This window comes from Pogona vitticeps, chromosome 2, assembly GCF_051106095.1.
Source record: "Pogona vitticeps strain Pit_001003342236 chromosome 2, PviZW2.1, whole genome shotgun sequence".
Taxonomy (NCBI): domain Eukaryota; kingdom Metazoa; phylum Chordata; class Lepidosauria; order Squamata; family Agamidae; genus Pogona; species Pogona vitticeps.
The window spans coordinates 181,371,749-181,390,344 of record NC_135784.1 but is presented as its reverse complement, the minus strand read 5'-3'; the positions used below and the strand labels follow the sequence as shown (position 1 = coordinate 181,390,344).

Sequence of the window (18,596 nt, the reverse complement as noted above, 5' to 3'; positions counted from 1 at the left end):
TACTGCTGTCAACCTTGCAACTTGACACTTTAAGGGAATGCTGGAATGGTTTCAGGGTACCTTTAGGGTATCCTCTCAGTTCATATTGGGTGACCCAACACTCCTTGACTAATGCCAGAAGTGTTCTATTATTTTTAAAAAGCATACAACTGGAAAAGTGGCATGTGGATGAAAACATTTGGCTGCAAAACACATATATGGTATATATATGCTGATCAGAAACTTCTGATTGTCTTTTGACCACTTATAACAACATGAAATGGCTTAAACTTGCAAACCAGTTACAATGACAGTTACAACATTGGGACCTGTAGTCTAAAACAATGCTGTTGCAGTTCATTGAATGTGTCAGTAGAGTTATCAGGTACAGAAATTTTCCACTGACACATAATTCTTTCCTTGATTACATGACAATTTTCATCCCAGAAGATCTACGAAAGCAAGTTTAGGAAATTACTGTGGAAAATGATAGGGCTGCTACTGGAAGAAACTTTTCTCCTATTGCCACCATGTCCTCCTATCCTACATATAAGATATAATGATGGATTAAAGAGTAGAAATTTCCCTGAGCTAACCTACAAGGGACTGGGTTATGATGAACATTTCATGAAGCATGATAACATACCTTTGCTACATTTGAGCAAGGATGACTTTTAAACACCTATGGCTCAATCTGGCAGAAGAAGATGGAAGTCCTGTTGGTGTTACACAGGAGCACATTTAAAAATAGCATTTCTCACACGTAGTCTGAAGCAATACAGTTCTTTTTACTCCTCTGGATTACCTGTACCATTAGATAGAGTGAGACTATTATCTAAGGCAGCAAATTTAGGGTGTCATGAAAACACACAAAAAATTAGTTATTAGAAGTATTGCTACTCTCAGAAATGGGGAGATGAGCAGAAAGTTACTTACAGAATTTTTCCCAAGGTGCCAAAATAAATTGGCTACCCTGAGGTACAGTGCACCCTTGATGTGGGGAAAGCATTATTCACTCTTTTGCCTTGGGCAACAAACTATCTTTGACCAGATCTGCTTTCATCTGGTGCTCTCACAATTGTAAACCAAGCTGCAGTTCTTTTAAAAGTCACCATCCTGGAATGATGCTAAAAGACCACTGCCTTTTGGTTCTAATGGTTGAATAAAGAATCCATAAAAGGATTCTCCACCTTTTCGTATTTAAATTTTTAATGTTTTGAGGCTTTTACAATAATAAATACTAGGTAGCCTGAAAAGTTTAATGGACCAAATCTTATTTTTAGATGCTTTGTGTAAGCCTCTAAAAGGCAACTTTGAAGCAGAGGCAGTAACTACCTAGACATCCGGAAGAAAGGAAAATAGTGTCTGAGGTGATCAGGGCAAAGCATTTAGAGCTCTGGATATTGCTAAAACCTAAGTCTGGAAGTACATCAGAAGGAGAGCATATCCTTTTAGTTCCTTAGATGCCCTCTCTGGGGTTACCACAGAATCTGAGCCAAAGGCCCTTGTGTAAAGCTAGCTGTTCACACACTTTTACAATGAACAGATCAATGACAGGTCACACAAGCCTTTAAATGGTAGAAGAAGTGATATGGAAAGAGTAGCTTCCTAGCAGCTGATGAGCATAGAGCATAAGTACATCTCACTCTAGAGCAGTGGATCCCAACCTTGAGTACCCCAAGTGTTCTTGGACTGCAATTCCCAGAAGCCTTCACCACCAGCTGTACTGGCTGGGATTTCTGGGAAATGCAGTCCAAGAATACCTGGGTTACCCAAGGTTGGGATCCACTGCTCTAGAGGATTCCGCAGTAAATATAATATTGTAGAAACTGCCTCATTCACCAGTGGACTTGCTTTCTAAACATCTTACTTTCCTTGAAGTCCTGTTCCCCGTCCCAGTTTACAGGAGTGACATACACCAGGGTACAGCAGGTGAGAACAGCAAGGACAGTCCTGCAACTTATCCGTGTGTTTAATTTAGTTTGCTCAGAAATGAACACTTGAACTGAATAAGCATTTTCATTTATTGTTTGAATATTTGACTTCCTAGAAACAGAACAAACAACTATAACTATCCTCTCACTTATAGTTCCGTAACATTAGGAAAGAGTAGCAGATATGAATAGAGCACATAGACAGGAGCAAGCAGTGAATGTATCAGGGTCTGATTTCAAATCACAAGCCTGGTGGTAATATTAATCTCCTCCTCTCTATCCACTAAGCCTCAACACTGCCTGGACCAGAAGCACATCCTAGTTGGCAGACGCTAGTGGGGTCCATCAACTCCTAAACACTCTCAGGCAAAGTCTGATCTCAAGTAAATCCAGTCTCATCTTTGGCATCTCACAGCTCAGGGAGCCTTCTGAAGGAAAAGGACAGTCTCTATGGAATGTATAGTTTCTGGGCTGAATTCAAAGTGCTTGTTCTAATCTATAAAGCCTTAAACAGGCTGGGCCCAAGCTATTTCAAGGACCACATTTGCCTCATGAGCCTGCTTGACTGTTAAGATCATCGGGGAGGCCTTTTTCTCAGTCCCGCCACCTTCACAGTTGCGTTTGGTGGGGACACGGGAGAGGCCTTTTCTGTTGCTGCTCCCAGACTTTGGAACTCTCTTCCACTGGAGACTAGGCTGGCCCCATCTTTACTGCCCTTCTACAAGTAGGCAAAGACCTTTCTCTTCAGACAAGCTTCCCATGAGTGACTGGCTGCCTGAATGAGGTTTTAAATGGATTATTGTGCCTTACCACTCTGGATATGTTTTCGTGCTGTTTATGTTTTTGTACTCACCATTGTTAGCTTTAAATACTGTACTGTCTTTTAAGGATGTAAGCCATCTTGGATCCTTTTTTGAGGTGAAAGGTGGGGTAAAAACAAACAAACAAATAATCCTCATGTCAGTTGATCATGACTTTATATCATGGTCAATTCAAGAGGAATTATGACTTAAAGAAAACAAACTGACAGTCTATTCTGTGCAACTGCAAATCAAGGCCAATCTTTTCTGCTGCCACCACCACCCAAATTCCTAGATTTTGACCACTGGGTCCAGTCCTCGCCGTTTGTGGTACATCTCTCTATAGATTTATATTACAGCAGCCACTTCTGGAAGTAGTCTCCTTGCTTTAAAACATTTTTCAGTCTGCAGCAGCCCCTGTCATCTCTCTCTATTTTTGCTTTCTCCTCTACAGACTCCTGCATCATGGCAGCGGGTGGTCTGGGGCCTAGAAAGGTAAGCCAGTGGAACAAAAACTTTGGGCAGGTTCTACCAAGCTGGCAAAGCTTTAAGTACAGCACTGGAGGAAGCTTCACATGTCTGCCATGCAACGACCAGTCTGATTACAGACAGGACCATTGCTAAAATATTAGCTATCTGGTGACAAACTGACCATGAACACTGATAATACAATGATGTACAGTAGTTACACTCTGCATAGCCGATAAAAACCATGTGCGTTGATGAAATCATGGATCTTCAAGGTATTTGAGGTACTTCTATCTGTAACAGTTTAAACTTCCTCATCTCACTAGAGTAATAGTAGGCTACTTTTTCTGCCCTCAGCAGTAAGAAAAAGGCACATAAGAGTTTAAACAACAGGTGAAAAACCATCATTCCCTTGGCATGTCCAACAGGGCTGACTTAGATAAGCTGATGTAGTAACGGCAGACTTGGTTCATTTGTTTTGGAAGCAATCCAATGATGCTCAAGTAATGGAAAGACCAGCTGACAGGCTGCTATTGTTACCCAGGGATACCCAAATGTGCTCATAGTCCTCACATTCTTTGTGGGGGCTCCTTCCATGCTCCCCATGGACTTAAGTGTTGCAATGGGATCCGGATCAGGGTATTTGCCATTCTAGTGAGGGTTACTTAATTTTTGTGTATTGCTGAAATGGCCTCCTCTAGAATGGAAGCCATTGAATAAGGGGGGTTTTGATTAAAAATTTTTCACAAAATTAGAAAAAAAAACCACCCTATTAAGTAAGGACAGGAAACTGAAGCCGGAATTGCTGCTTTATTGATGACACATTCTGTTTCCTGCTATGAGAAGACTGACTCAGACTTGTCATAAGCAGCCAATAGCCTAGATCGCTCTGATCATGACTGCTCAAAAGATAGAAAACTGCATCTCTATTCATGTGTACAGGATAGGGGTAACCAGAGTATATGAGGAGAACAGTACTCCGGCCCCCTTCGTCACTACTAAAAACAAGAAAGAGAGGTTACTTACCAGTAACTCTGGTTCTTCAAGTACAGTAGTTATCTGTGAATTCACACTAATGGGTTTAATCTGTGCTTGCGTAGAGGTCTCCGGTACATTCTAGAGCTTTATGATACGTTCATCAAGGACTTCCCCCCCAGCCCACGTGGTCCTTGGTAATTACCTCAGTTCGAAGAATAGCCCGCTGCTGCATCAAGTGATACAGAAGTGACGGACAGAGGGGAGGACGGGCGGGAAGTGTGAATTCACAGATGACCACTCGAAGAACCAGAGTTACAGGTAAGTAACCTCTTTCTTCTTTGTGGTCTCTGTGAATGGGTGATTAACAAGCTAACTTACCGGAGGAGGGATGTCACAGAAGAACAGAAGAAAGTACAGCTCTCCCAAATGTTGCATCCTTTTTGGCTCTCACATCCAGGCGATAATGGGTGGCAAACATAGATGGCGTTGCCCAAGTGGCAGGTTTACAAATGTCCAGGAGTGGTACTCCATGAAGAAAGGCTGCAAAGGTAGCCAGAGCTCTGGTAGAATGAGCCTTATTACCAGCAAGTAGAGGCTGTTTGGCTAGTTGGTACACCAGTATTATAGTGGAAACAAGCCAATGGGATATAGTTTGAGAAGAAATATGGGAACCTCTGTGAGGGAGATGTAGTGTTCCAAAAGTTGTTTTCATTTGCAGAAAGAAGTCCGTGAGACACAGAAAGCAAGTGCACGTCTAATGTCCAACGTTTGTAGAGACCGTTCTAGATCAGTCATAGGTGATGGAAAAAAGGTAGGTAAAACAATAGGTTGTGAGAGGTGAAAATGGGACACACCCTCTGGTAGAAAGGAGACATCAGGGGTGACCTTGTCCTGGTGAAATTTAAGAAATGGAGGATCGACCCTGAGGGCAGCAATTTCCGAGGCTCTACAAGCAGAAGTAATGGTGACCAGGAAGAGTGTCTTAAGGGGAAGGAGGTGCTCTGAGACAGTAGCAAGTGGCTCAAATGGAGCACGGATAAGCCAGTGAAGAACAACAGGTAGAGTCCATCGTGGAGAAGGTGCGGGAGCAGGACACATAGTGGAGACCCCTCAAAGGAAGAGTTTCAATGTGGGATGATGAAAAAGCAGAGCAGGATCAGAATCTGGAGGTTGATGGGCTATTATAGCAGACAGGTAAAACCTGAGAGCAGAGTGGGAGAGATGTTTATGAAATAGATGGGAGAGAAACTGAAGGACTGCTTGCAGGGTCGTAGGATTGGTAGGAAGATGATGTTGAAAAGCAAACTTTGTGAAGACAGTCCATTTATAGGAATAGAGTTTAACAGTGGCAGGCTTTCCGGCCTTGGCTAAGATGGTGTCTACCGAGGGTGAACCCTCCATGCCGTGAGATGGAGAGTGTGAAGATTGGGGTGGTGAGTCTTGCCTTGATGCTGTGAGAGGTGAGGAATGAGAGGCAGCCGGAGGTAATCTGTAAAGCTGGAGTGGAGCATGGTGAACCATGGTTGTCTTGGCCACCAAGGGGCAATGAGGATTGCGTTGGAGCGATCGTGATGGATTTTGGCTATTGTTCTGAGAAGGAGAGGGATGGGGGTCCCAGATGCATGAGGAGAGAAAGGGTTATCTGGATCTCTTTTAAAGCTTGAGAGTGTGAAGGGGAGACTGTGAGCCAGTCTATGTAGGGGAAGATGGAGATTCCCAGAGTACATAGGTGGGCTGCTACAGGTGCCATACATTTTGTGAATACCCTTGGCACTGTAGAGAGGCTGAAGGAAAGGGCTTTGATTTCGTAGATATGGGGTCCTACGGTGAACCTGAGAAATTTGCAATGGTCTTGGTGAATTGTAATACAAAGTACACATCAAATCTGTAACTGCAAACCAGTCATTTAGTTGAATAATGGGTAGGATTCGTTCTTGCGCAACCATATGAAAACGTCTCTGAATGATGTAGTGGTTGAGGTCCCAAAGATCGAGGACAGGTTGTAGACCACTGTCTCGTTTTGGGACAGTAAAATAGTAGGAGAAGAACCCTGGGTCATCTTCTGAAGGACTGACAGGTGATGTGGCGTCCTTTAGGAGAAGAGATTAAATTTCCTGTTGAGAACAATGGACGGTGAGGTTAGAACGATCCTTGGTGGAGGTGGGAAGATGAATTATATGGTGTTACCTATAACGATGATGGTGAATACCCAAAGTCAGTGGTGATATATGCCCAAGATGGAAGACGGGCTGAAAGACGAGTGACAGTGGGTGGAGAAAAGTAAGTTGAGTGGATCTGGGGGATGAAGAAGTCAAAGATCCTGGAGAGGCTCAAGATGGAGTCTCTTGTGAGATCTGTGGGACTTCGGTACCATAGGGAGCAGTACGGAGTCATCATCCGACGGGGAACAATAGAAGCCATGATTGGTATCAAGGGGAAGGCGAAGATTCAGAGAAGTCAGATTGGTAACAGTATCAGTGTCAAGGGTGTCGATGGTCGGTATAGAAGTCGAGCTCGGGTTGGTAATACTGATATACTTGATGTTGAAAGCGCTTGAATGTAGGGTTGTCATACTGCAGAGGCTCATAGAGCATGACCAGTTTGGAGTGGCGATACTGAGTAGAAGGCTCTCGAGATGCCAGAGACCCAGTTAGAGTCATGGGTTGTTCGGGACCGGCATCAGAATGACACATCTATGATGTGTGATGGGTCTTCCTTAACCTCTTGCGCGGAAGTGAAACGTCGGGTACTGGATACACTGACTTGGAATCGCCCATAGAGGCGGAGAACCCATGGACATGGGGCTCGGTTGTGTCAATTGAGGCAGGATGGTAACCTCAGCGGAATCAAGCACAGAAGATGGAGAATGTGCAAGTAGTGGAGATGGTGGTTGACCAGAAAGAGGAAGAAGGGTCTCTTCTGACGAGTCAAGGCGGATTGTAGGCTGGTCATGTAATGGTGCTAGGTCCAATATCGGTTTCTGTCTGGAAGGATGAGAGTTGGTGGACGACTTCTGTTTCTTCGATTTGGAGTGTTCCGATACCGAAGGAGATTTTGGTACCGGGATGGACTTTGTTGAACTGGGAGGCTTGGGCTTAGATTTCGGTTTAATCTTGGAGATTGACTTAGCTGTGGGAGAAGTGGTAGTTGCACCTGGAGATTCTTTCGGGGGCTGAGATATTTTGGACGGTTCCATAGTCTGAGCTGGTTGCAAGGAACGTTCCTAGAGGAATGAGCGAAGACGCTGTTATAGTTTAAGGGCTTATTTAGAGAAGTTCTTGCCGAATTGACAAATAGAAGGTTGGTGAAATTCTCTCAGACAAAAGAGGCAGAGATCATGGCCGTCTGTAAGGGGAACCTTGTTGGAACACGAGGTGCACCTTTTAAATGGGGGAAGAGGGGCCATAAATGGTGGGGAAGTGGGAAGTGGGGGTGGTAGGGGAAATTGTTCAAAAGGTATCTTACAATTTCCCTTGATTATATATAGAAGTCAGTAGAACTGACCGAAAGTCTTTATAATTTTTTCTCAGATATCAAGATGAAGATGTATGGAGCTTGACAAGAGGAGAGACCTCAGTGGTGGCAAAAAGGAATTGAGGTAATTACCAAGACGGGCAGACCATGTGGGCTAGGGGGGTGGTCCTTGATGAACGTATCATAAAGCACTAGAATATACCAAAGACCTCTGCGCAGGCGCAGATTAAACCCATTAGTGTGCATTCACAGACACCACGAAGGAGAAACTCTGTTATCCTTCCATGCAAGCAGGAAGCATCTCTACAAAGAGGAGGCAGACGACTATTCTCTTCAATAAGAGGGCTAAAAGGAAGGAGATAGGGCTAATTTGTCTCCTTTCCTCATTTGTGTAGATCAGGGGTGGGCAATTAATTTGTATAGGGGGGCCACATGAAAAATCTGAACTGTGTTCTGGGGCCGAACCAACTTTACTTAAAAATAAAATGAAACAGTGATGTTATGAATGTTTTTATTTTAAACTTGTTACTCTTCACAAATACTAAAGAGGTTTTCTGCAGTATGTTATAGATAAGCAACTGATCAACTTTAGACAAAAAGCTATAAATGGTTTTGATGTTCAAAACTGTCCACGGGCTGGACAGGAGCAGCTTGAGGGCTGTATGTGGCCCTCGGGCCACACTTTGGCCAGGTCTGGTGTAGATTAACCATACTCGGAAAAGGGCTTTTGTCTGACCCATCCTCAAGTTACTGATACGCCACAAACAAACAACATAGAAATGCATGTGTACTTTGGAAAATACAACCTAATAATTCTCATGAACTGGTTTATATGGGTTAATTGTACTATTAGCACTGGTATGTGTGGCATCTAGTCTCAACTCAGGTCTTCTAGACAGAGCCTACTGCAATCTGCCTTCCTCAGTTTCACCACTGTTACACATGCATAATAATTGTAATATTCTTTTAAGATAAAGATCTTGTTACCTGTTAGCTATGAAGAATGCTGAACCAGAGCACCAGTTATCTATAGTCTAGTACTATAGGCTAGATGATAGCAGCTTTCCAAGGCCTCAAGAGACAAAAATCTTTCCTTGCTCTGTTCTATGACTGCACAATCTTCCTACTGATTAACTACCAAATCAATGGTAGAAAAAGCCCATGCCTAATTTACTAGATGCTTAAGCATTTGAGGCAGAGGCGTAACAGCAACACACAATATGCAAAAAAGGATGATATCACCATTAGGAATTTGACCATTTGTTTAAGCAGTCATGATTTTACACAAGCATCTTTTCTAGATTCTTGCCCCCTAGGAAATGTGCTGCTACCCAGCCTTTTCCCTCATGGCAATTAAGATGGAAGGATCATTTTCCTAAAGGCAGACACCCTGTCATCCACCACACATTAGTACTCTGCTTACGCTACATGCCAAAGGTTCTTATGTGCTTGGTCACTTCTCTTAGAACAAGCCAAACTTGGAAATGACCTGATTGCTTATAGCCTTGGGAGGATCAGAAAGTCACAGCAAAGAATAACTGCATAGGGGGACTGCATAGTTAAATCTCACTGGCAGACATAACAATTACCTCTGAAGATCAGAGTACTGGCACATTATCAGAACAGTGGTTCTTTTAAACCATTATTCCTCATATTAACCACCCATGCTTCCCATCTCAGGTACTTAGCATAAGCAAACACTCCAATCTTCTGAGCAACACAGTAAAATGAGAAGAAATACCTATACACTTCAATGAGACAGGAGAATCAACCCACTACCCCTTGGAAAATAACAATAATTACTCAAAATGTTTGATTTACCTCTCTATATGGAGCTATTTAGGAGAAGAAACACTGATGTATGATTGTATAAGCTTTATTTGGTTTAGGTTAGGCACTTAGAGAAACTCCCATGCAATATAAACTGTGAAGGAGGCATGTAACTCAAGCTGAAGTTAGCATCAAAATGTCTTTAATGCCCTGTAATTTGTGATTAAGTTGAATTTTTAACAAGATTGGTTAGCCTTGCTTTCTGTGAAACACATACCGGTATATTTAAAAATACTAATAGGTATCTATCTGACTAGAGCAAGTATAGGCAATATACAAAACAGCAAGTTCCCTGAAAGATTTCGGAAACAAATCACTGGGCAGTAATCCTGCAGAAATCCCACCAAAATGGACAGGAGTTGTGCAACAGCATTGATACCACAAATACTTGGCTGTTGCTGAAGGAGAGGAAGTTCCCAGGACCTGTAAGAAAAAACCTCCGTCCCTCCAAGACAGAGTTCCTAGGATACAATCACTCCACTCAAAATAAATAAATAAAAATAAAAATCTGTAACTGAGCTCAAACCCTATCCAGCCAGCTGAGTCTGCAAATGCCATAGCTATTTGGTATGCTTGTTGATGGAAGCAGTTCAGGGTCTATGTCCCACTTCCGCCTCATATAAATCTCTTTCCTATACACAGCTTGGCCCACTGGGAGGCAAACAGTTTTCTTCCTTGTCAGCGCAAGACTGCAGTTAAAGGGAGTGTGCTTGGAAGGTTCATACAAAAAAAAAATCTCTAGTATAAAATCTCCTTCCCATTTCGACCTCATCTGCCAGGAGATGCAATAGAAATTGAACAAGGTACAGTAGTTTTATACAGGCCAGTGGGAGGATCATGAAGCCTCTAATTTTTCTCCAGTTTACCCAAGTTCCCCAGGATAGCTGACTATAGCAGTTTCTTTCTTTTTTAACTACAGTAATCACAGGTATAACTTGCTTACAGATCTTTCAGCAATTGATGTGGGGAGTGGGGGAGGGATCTATTAATTCTACAGTTCAACTGGGAGAAAGATTTACAATCTCTATTGCATTTACTTTTCCCAAAACATTGAGTTAAACTGCATTTATTCTTGTTCTGAAGATTTCATAATTTAAGCTGAAGAAATACTACCCGAGACTCCAGAGAGCCCAGTAAATTGACGCAGCTTGAATCTAATTCTCCACTCCAATAAGGTAGAATTCTGTGTACAGATGCAAAACACAATATCTGGGAAGCATACACTAGAGATTTTCTCACTAAAAACAAAGGGGCTTACCTCTTTCTATTGCTTGTGCAAGGAAAATCTGCTAACACAAGGGGTTAGAAGATTTCCATGCACAAGCAGTAGCAAAGGAGAAAGCCTGCATATAATATCAGTTATACATACAGTAAAGGACGAGCAGGATTCTGGCCTCGCTCATTCAATTATTCTGGCTCTGTGAGCTTTTGATTAGAAACAGCTATCATCAGGGAGGCTCCTGAAACACTTGTCTTTGAACTCAAGCAAATGTATTTTCAGGCAAGAGAGGAGAAAATTGACCAGAAGCATAATAAAAAAAGTTGTGATCAAAGGGAATACTATCCTGGACTATAACAGAAATGCTTGCACCTAGAACCAGTGTGATTCATTTGACACATGGGTGCTCCTTGGGACAGGCCAACTGACCAGAAAGTACAGTTTGATTTTGATGAATATAAATGTACAGGTGAAGGTTTTTAGCCAAGACTTTTAGCATTTTGCATGACTGTCTAAAAATCAAGCTGCTACTAAAGATACAGTGATCAGCTGAAAAACTGGCAACTGTACTTAAGGACAAGTCAGGCATTTAGGAATAAGAATGAACCAGTGCAATTGTTAAAAAGTGTTGCACTATGACTTGGAAAACCTGAGTTGAAATCCTCACTGAGTAATTTTGGCCAGTCACATCTCTCAAGCTAGCCTACCTCACAGAATTAAGTAGGGAAAGAAGAAAAATGTGTTATGTCACTTTGAATGCAGTGATCAGAGGAGAAAATATTAATAAAATAAAAATAAAGGCTACTGTCATGTTTTCCTTAAGTACTGTAAGTGACAAACAACTCTTTATTGCTTGCCTTGCTGTGGGGGTGCCATTCCCAAGGTTGCTAATCCACATTGTTGTTGTAGTGAGAGCAAACTCTCCTAACAAGATGGGGCTGCTTCTGAGGGGCGTGACTACCCATTCTTCTTCCTTCTCATAGATGATAGAGAGCTTCCTTAAGTGCCTTTCCTTGGGCCAATCATAATAGCATTATGCAACCATTGTCCTATCTGAACTCTGTCAACTATCTGTATACTGTCAACTATCTGTGAGCTTGTAAGGTTAATAAACACAGTCCTCCTGGGGGCAGGGCAGTCATCTTATTTTGCCTCTTCTACTAGTCGCCCACCAGGAGCACGGCTGGCAGACATCCGTGTGTGTGGCTGACTTCTTTAACTTCTATCTCTATTTGCTATCCTAATTGCTTGTGATCACAAAGCCCATCAGCCTTCTCATTTTGTGACTCCGACACCTTGCTTTCCAAATACATTTGATTATTATTATGATAACCTGCCTTCTAGAGTTTTTTTTTTTTTTTGGAGAGGTATAGATGTCACGTACAAATTAGAAGCCAATGCAAATGTATATCACTGGAACAGGAAAAGGGAAATCTATTTTCAGCTTCATTTAGTGGAAACAACAGACTTTTTCCAGGGAAAATTGGTTCCTACCTAATTTCTCTGAACTGTTCCAGTTTTATTGACCAGATACTCTTTTCTGAGTCTGAAACTGTTCCAAAGTCTGCATCTGCTATGTACCAAAGCACAACTGCATTCCTACACAACTCTGAATTAACTTTTTAAATGACAGCACTAATTCAGTCACCAGCATGTCATGCTACATAGTCAGTGGACTGGAACTGTCAAATATTTTAATATAGCAGCACACTCCCATATGGAGAATAAGGCCTTTTCAAATGTTTGCCTTTGCTCCATCTGCAACATGGGATACGTTATAACATGATATAGCTCCCAGAGTAACAGAGGAAGGAATCCAGCAAGAGTTAAAGCCAAAACTACACTATACCTGTTTTGTCTACCGTTTCAAAAGAAAAGGCTGCATACTTCTGACAGACACCCCATCTGCTTGCTGAAGAAACTACATATGTCCAGTGTCTGGATGGAAATGCAACCAGCATTATCATGCAACTATGTATATAACAAACTGCCCCCACAGTATTTTGGCAGCACATAATTACCTAATTTCTATGTCTGAAAAAATCTGGTAAAAATAACATATAAACATATCAAATTCTTCATTTATCTTGCTCGCATCTTTCAGAAGATGGAAGGAGCAACATGATTACCTATTCTAGGCCTTACTAACAGGAAAGAACTAGTCAGTGAGAAAAGATTTAAAAACTACATTTGGTAACTAAAGTACTATCCCACAATAACATAAAAATGTTCTTGCTTCATAAGAGTATTTGACATTCAGTCTCTACAACTATCAAATGACTCTTCAGTGAAATTAGTATCACCTTCCAGTATCTTTTTACAAGAATGTTCTGCTGCTTTTATACGTTAAAAGATCTGAAAAAGTGAAGCAGAATAACACTTTTATAAATATATAGAGATGAACTCTGATTTTCCTGCAGAAATGTCTGAATCTCTTAAGATAAAGAAATTAATATGTGAAAATTTGCAAAATAAACACCAAGAACATAAATGAAGAGCAACAGGTTTTATGATGTATGAAAATCCCCTGCATTCACATTTCTGTATAAGAAAGGAATGAAAATATAGCAAAAGATACAATATAAAAAATTGCAATGAACGAATACACCTATGAACCCAGTTGGCATAGACTGTGTGCTTCCTCTGCACTAAATGTAATGGTCTCTGTCATCATCTCTGTATATCAAATTAATAATATCAGATTATCCAATTTCATTCACTACATTATTGCTGTTCTCATTATCATACAACAACATGGTGTAGAGATGAAAAGAAGGATGGGTGCTTGGGTGAAGATGTTGCACAGAAGTTGTTCACAAGTACTACGTTTGTCATCTCTGTGAAGCAAGGTGCACATCCAACTCAATAATTAAATATCCCTAAGCCCAGTTTTCCCTTACATCTGGTCACCAAACACAACATTCATCACAAAATATTTGCACTCAGATCCACCAAGTGGAGAGAGTGAAATCTCTAAACCCAGTATCAGAGATCTACTCTAAAGAAGTCAACTGTGTATTTTCTTTTCTTTTTTTTTTAACATAAGGGGTGACAGAAAGGAAAAAGGGAACTGGAATTGATGAGGAAGAGGGGAGACAATAACATACTAACATCCATTCTATACCTATTGCCATATCAAGGTTTTAGGTTACAGTATTCTGTTTACTCTTTTCTGCCTTCTAGATAAAGTTCTCATTTCAATATATGCTATTCACCTGCTGCCTGTTGATTCACTCCACTTGTTAAATAGATCCCATCTTTCTGTTGCCTTTTGCAAGGGATAGTCCTTCATGACTCCTGATAAGATATCCATTTCGGCTATTTCCCGTATCTTTTCAATAAGATCTTCTTGTTTCGGTACCGTCGGACTTTTCCAATTTTTAGCATATAGAATTTTGGCTGCCGTAACAATATATATAACTATATATTCCTTTGACTTATCTATACAGTATTAGGGGTTTCATACTCAGTAAAAACAGTTCTGGGATTAATGGCACCTTACATAGCAATATTTGTTGCAACATGGCATGTACTCTTTTCCAATATTGTTTCTCTACTCTACATGACCACCACATATGATAATAACTTCCCACTTGTGTTTCACAACTGTGTATTTTCTGATCCACAACACAGTGACAGAACATTAGTTTAGAAATCCCCATGATATTATGAATTAACAATAAGTCTCCGTAACTATTTAAGCCCTCCTTTTTAGATTCTGACATCATGTCAGTTCTATAAACCTAATATTCTACATGACAGAACAGACATATAAACATATGAAACTCCTGATCCTAGTTCTATTCAGACTAATACCTAATTGGTTTGACACTACAATGAAACAAATTTTGTGCTTCTGCAATCCCGGTTACCTTCTATTTATTTATTTATTTATTTATTTATTTATTTTTTAAATTTATACCCCGCCCCTCTAGACCATGTCTACTCGGGGCGGCTTACAACATAAAATAGATCTATATAAAAATATATATATAATTATAAAATACAATTTCTATATTAATTAAAACAATTAATTTAAGAAAGGATACTAGGTTGGGATAAGAAAAAAGAAATGAAAAGAGTTAGCTGACTGGACAGAAGGCCTGCCTAAATAGCCAAGTTTTTAACAGTCTTTTAAAAACACCCAGTGAGGGTGCCAGCCGAATTTCTGTTGGAAGGGTGTTCCACAGCCGAGGGGCCACCGCCGAGAAGGCCCGGTTTCTAGTTTTTTCCTTCCGAGCCTCTCTCGGCGTCAGGCCCCTCAGCCGTCCCTGCTGGCTACAACGGGTGGTTCGGGTAGATATGGGTGGGAGAAGACGGTCTGCCAAATATTGAGGTCCCTTCAAGTGTTCCATTTGAATTAGTTAATTATGAGTTACATTTAAAGCAACAAAATATGACTTTCACTTGCCTCTCAGCCAGGGCTCTAAATCATAAATGACAAAGTGGAGTGTGTAAATGCAAGACTTGTTCCTATAATATCAACTACGGTTTAAGGCAGAGGTGGGGAATGTGTGGTTCTCCAGATGTCACAGGACTACAAATCCCATCATTTGTCACCATTTGAAGAGCTACATATTCCTTATTCTGCCCTTGTGCTACATGGGAATCAGTACACCGAGTCAAATCATTGTTGCCTACTCTAACTAGCAGCTGTTTTTGAGATGCTTCCTGAGAATGCCATCACAGATACTTTAACCAGAGATGACACAGATGGGACCTGAAATCTTCCCCATCCAAAGCATATCTCCTGACAGTATACTCTTCCAGCTCTCTCAGAAGTAAACACAAGAAGCTGCCTTACAATGATATACAGAAGGTACATTCTGTGTACAGGATCCTCAGTGGTGGCTTCCCCATTACCTCAGGCCGGCCGTTTTTTACAGCCAGGTAAGATACATTCACAATACAAACGGATGCCTGAACTTTCTGCATGCAAAGCGTGCGCTCTGCTAACGTATGTGAAGGCACTACGACATCTGGATAAAGTGATTTTACAACCGTGACGTCACTCACCCCGTTAGTACAAACCAATTGTACACTATGTTTGACCATAATAACAAACATATTTTTATTACTGCTCGTCCCAGTCATTTTAATCCAACAAGAAAACCGGCTGCCAGTGACGTCACCAACATTATATGACGCCTTCTGAAGTCAACTATTTTTTTCCCTCGCTAGCTCTAAGTGAACGAGGAGTCCCCGCCTCCCCCCCGCCTCCCCCAAAGACTCATTGGCCCACTTAGAGTTCCTCCTGGCTCCTATTGGCTGCCTCGCCCACCAATCACCGGGAAGCGCCAAGTGCCCGCCCATCAGGGCCTGGGCCCTTTCCGACAAGCCCCGTTCGGTGTGGCCGCTCTGGCGGGGCCCACAGCTTGATGGAAAAAGCACCATTAGCCCACCTCACCTTTCCCGACTGTCTCGGGAGAGGCAAAGGGGAACCACGGTGTCCGCCATTTTGCAAAGGAGAAGGGAAGGAAAGTGGACTTGGACCCACCTGGACCGTCCCGGCCCCGCGAGGCCGCGTCCCCTCAGGGGGAGGGGCGGGGACGGAGTCGCGATTATCGTACCCTCTCTCGATTTTGGCGGGAATCGCGCTGAGGCGGGGAGAGTGGGTGGTTGTTGTTGTTGTTGCCGGGTTTCCTGGTCGCCACGACTACGGTGGCTATGGCGCCCTCCGTGTTCCCTCACCGGGGCAACTGTTGCTACCCACCTCCGCGCAGGGAGGGGGGAAATAGGTGGTGCCCGATGCTGATTGGACAATGTCCAACACCCATTGGACTATTCTACTGTCAGTCATGTGTCAGCACTTCCTCTTACCGTTGGTTCTAGGCCGCGCCTCTTACCGGATGCTTCGTCTTTCTATTGGCCAATCACGCATTCCGATGTATAGATTTGATCGGAGGGCTGTCTATCTGACGGAAGGGCGAGCTGTAGAGCCAGCGGGAACGGACTGAGAGTTGGCGCTTTACCACTGGGTAGAGTTCGCGTCTGTAAAGTGTAGCGAATGTTGAAAGTCACGCCTTAGGGTTGCACGTGGTGGCATGCCGGGAAATGTAGTTCCTAGACAGCCACCAAGCGTCCTTCTGCTCAAAGCTGCTAGGGGGAGTATACGCTCGTTAGCCCGTGTCTGCTTGAAGAACTGTGTTGGATCAGGCTGAAGAGCTACTGATGGAAAAAAAACACCACTAGCCCACAAGTGGTCTCCGTCGTCGTCGTTTAGTCGTGTCCGACTCTTCGTGACCCCATGGACCAGAGCACGCCAGGCCCTCCTGTCTTCCACTGCCTCCCGGAGTTCTGTCAATTTCATGTTGGTTGCTTCGCAGACACTGTCCAGCCATCTCGTTCTCTGTCGTCCCCTTCTCCTCTTGCCTTCACACTTTCCCAACATCAGAGTCTTTTCCAGGGAGTCTTCTCTTCTCATGACATGACCAAAGTATGGGAGCCTCAGATTCAGGATCTGTCCTTCCAGTGAGCACTCAAGGTTGATTTCCTTCAAAATGGATAGGTTTTTTCTGCTTGCAGTCCAGGGGACTCTAGAGCCTCCTCCAGCACCACAATTCAAAAGCAGTAATTCTTCAGTAGTCAACCTTCTTTATGGTCCAGCTCTCACTTCCATACATCGCTGCTGGAAAAACCATAGCTTCGACTATGCGGACCTTTGTCGGCAAGGTGATGTCTCTGCTTTTTAAGATGCTGTCTAGGTTTGTCATCGCTTTCTTCCCAAGAAGCAGGCGTCTTTTATTTCGTGGCTGCTGTAATCATCTGCAGTGATCATAGAGCCCAAGAAAGTAAAATCTGTCACTGCCTCCATATCTTCCCCTTCTGTTTGCCAGGAGGTGATGGGACCATTGGCCATGATCCTGTGTTTTTTGATGTTGAGCTTCAAACCCTTTTTTGTGCTCTCCTCTTTCGCCCTCATTAAGAGGTTCTTTAATTCCTCCTCACTTTCTGCCATCAGAGTGGTATCATCTGCATATCTGAGGTTGTTGATATTTCTTCTGGCAATCTTAATTCCGGCTTGGGATTCATTCAGTCCTGCCTTTCGCATGATGTATTCTGCATATAAGTTAAATAAGCAGGGGGACAATATACAGCCTTGTTGTACTCCTTTCCCAATTTTGAACCAATCAGTTGTTCCATATCCAGTTCCAACTGTTGCTTCCTATCCTGCATTTAGATTTCTCAGGAGATAGATAAGGTGGTCAGGCACTCCCATTTCTTTAAGAAATTGCCATAGTTTGCTGTGGTCCACACAGTCAAAGGCTTTTGCGTAGTCAATGAAGCAGAAGTAGATGTTTTTCTGGAACTCTTTGGCTTTCTCCACAATCCAGGGCATGTTAGCAATTTGGTCTATAGTTTCTAATTACAGTACGTGTATATGCTAGAGGCAGGACACATCTTCTTCTTCCCAGTTTAACTTTATAACACCCCCCTCATACACCCCTGAGGCAAGTCAAGATGGCTAAAGCCATCCCCGGTGCAGTTTAATGGCTCAGAAAGGAATTGAATCTTGATCTCCCAAGTTGCAGTGGAGCACTGTAACTGCTACATCACCCCAGCCTTTTGTTACTGTTTGTATTTAATATTCTGAAGCAAAAAATGAAAGGCTGTTCATTTCAAGCCCCACTAGTTACATAAATAAAATAAGGGTTGGTTGCTGTAGATTTTTCGGGCTGTTTGGCCATATTCTGGAAGGTTTTTCTTCCTTTTTATTTATTTATTTATTTATTTAATTTTTATTTTTATTTTTAACAAGGGGTGACAAAAAGGGAATTGAGGTTAAGAGGGAAGAGGAGAAACAATAACATACCAACATCCATTCTATACATATTGCCATATCAAAATTCCAAATTACTCTTTTTACTATTTTCTGCCTTCCAGATTTAAGTTCTCATTTCAATGTATGCTCTT

The 18,596-nt window shown here is 42.3% G+C and overlaps 1 protein-coding gene across 4 annotated transcripts in view; it reads right to left on the bottom strand.

Moving 5' to 3' along the window:
• The window catches only part of RFX1 (regulatory factor X1), a 62,165-nt gene extending 45,837 nt beyond the window's left edge, over positions 1–16,328 (bottom strand). For all 4 annotated transcript variants that reach the window (XM_020798703.3, XM_072991518.2, XM_072991517.2 and 1 more), the window contains exon 1: positions 16,180–16,328. The gene's annotated coding sequence lies outside the window, so the exon portion shown is untranslated. The remainder of the gene's footprint in view (positions 1–16,179) is intronic.
• Between the last annotated feature and the right edge of the window lie 2,268 nt (positions 16,329–18,596).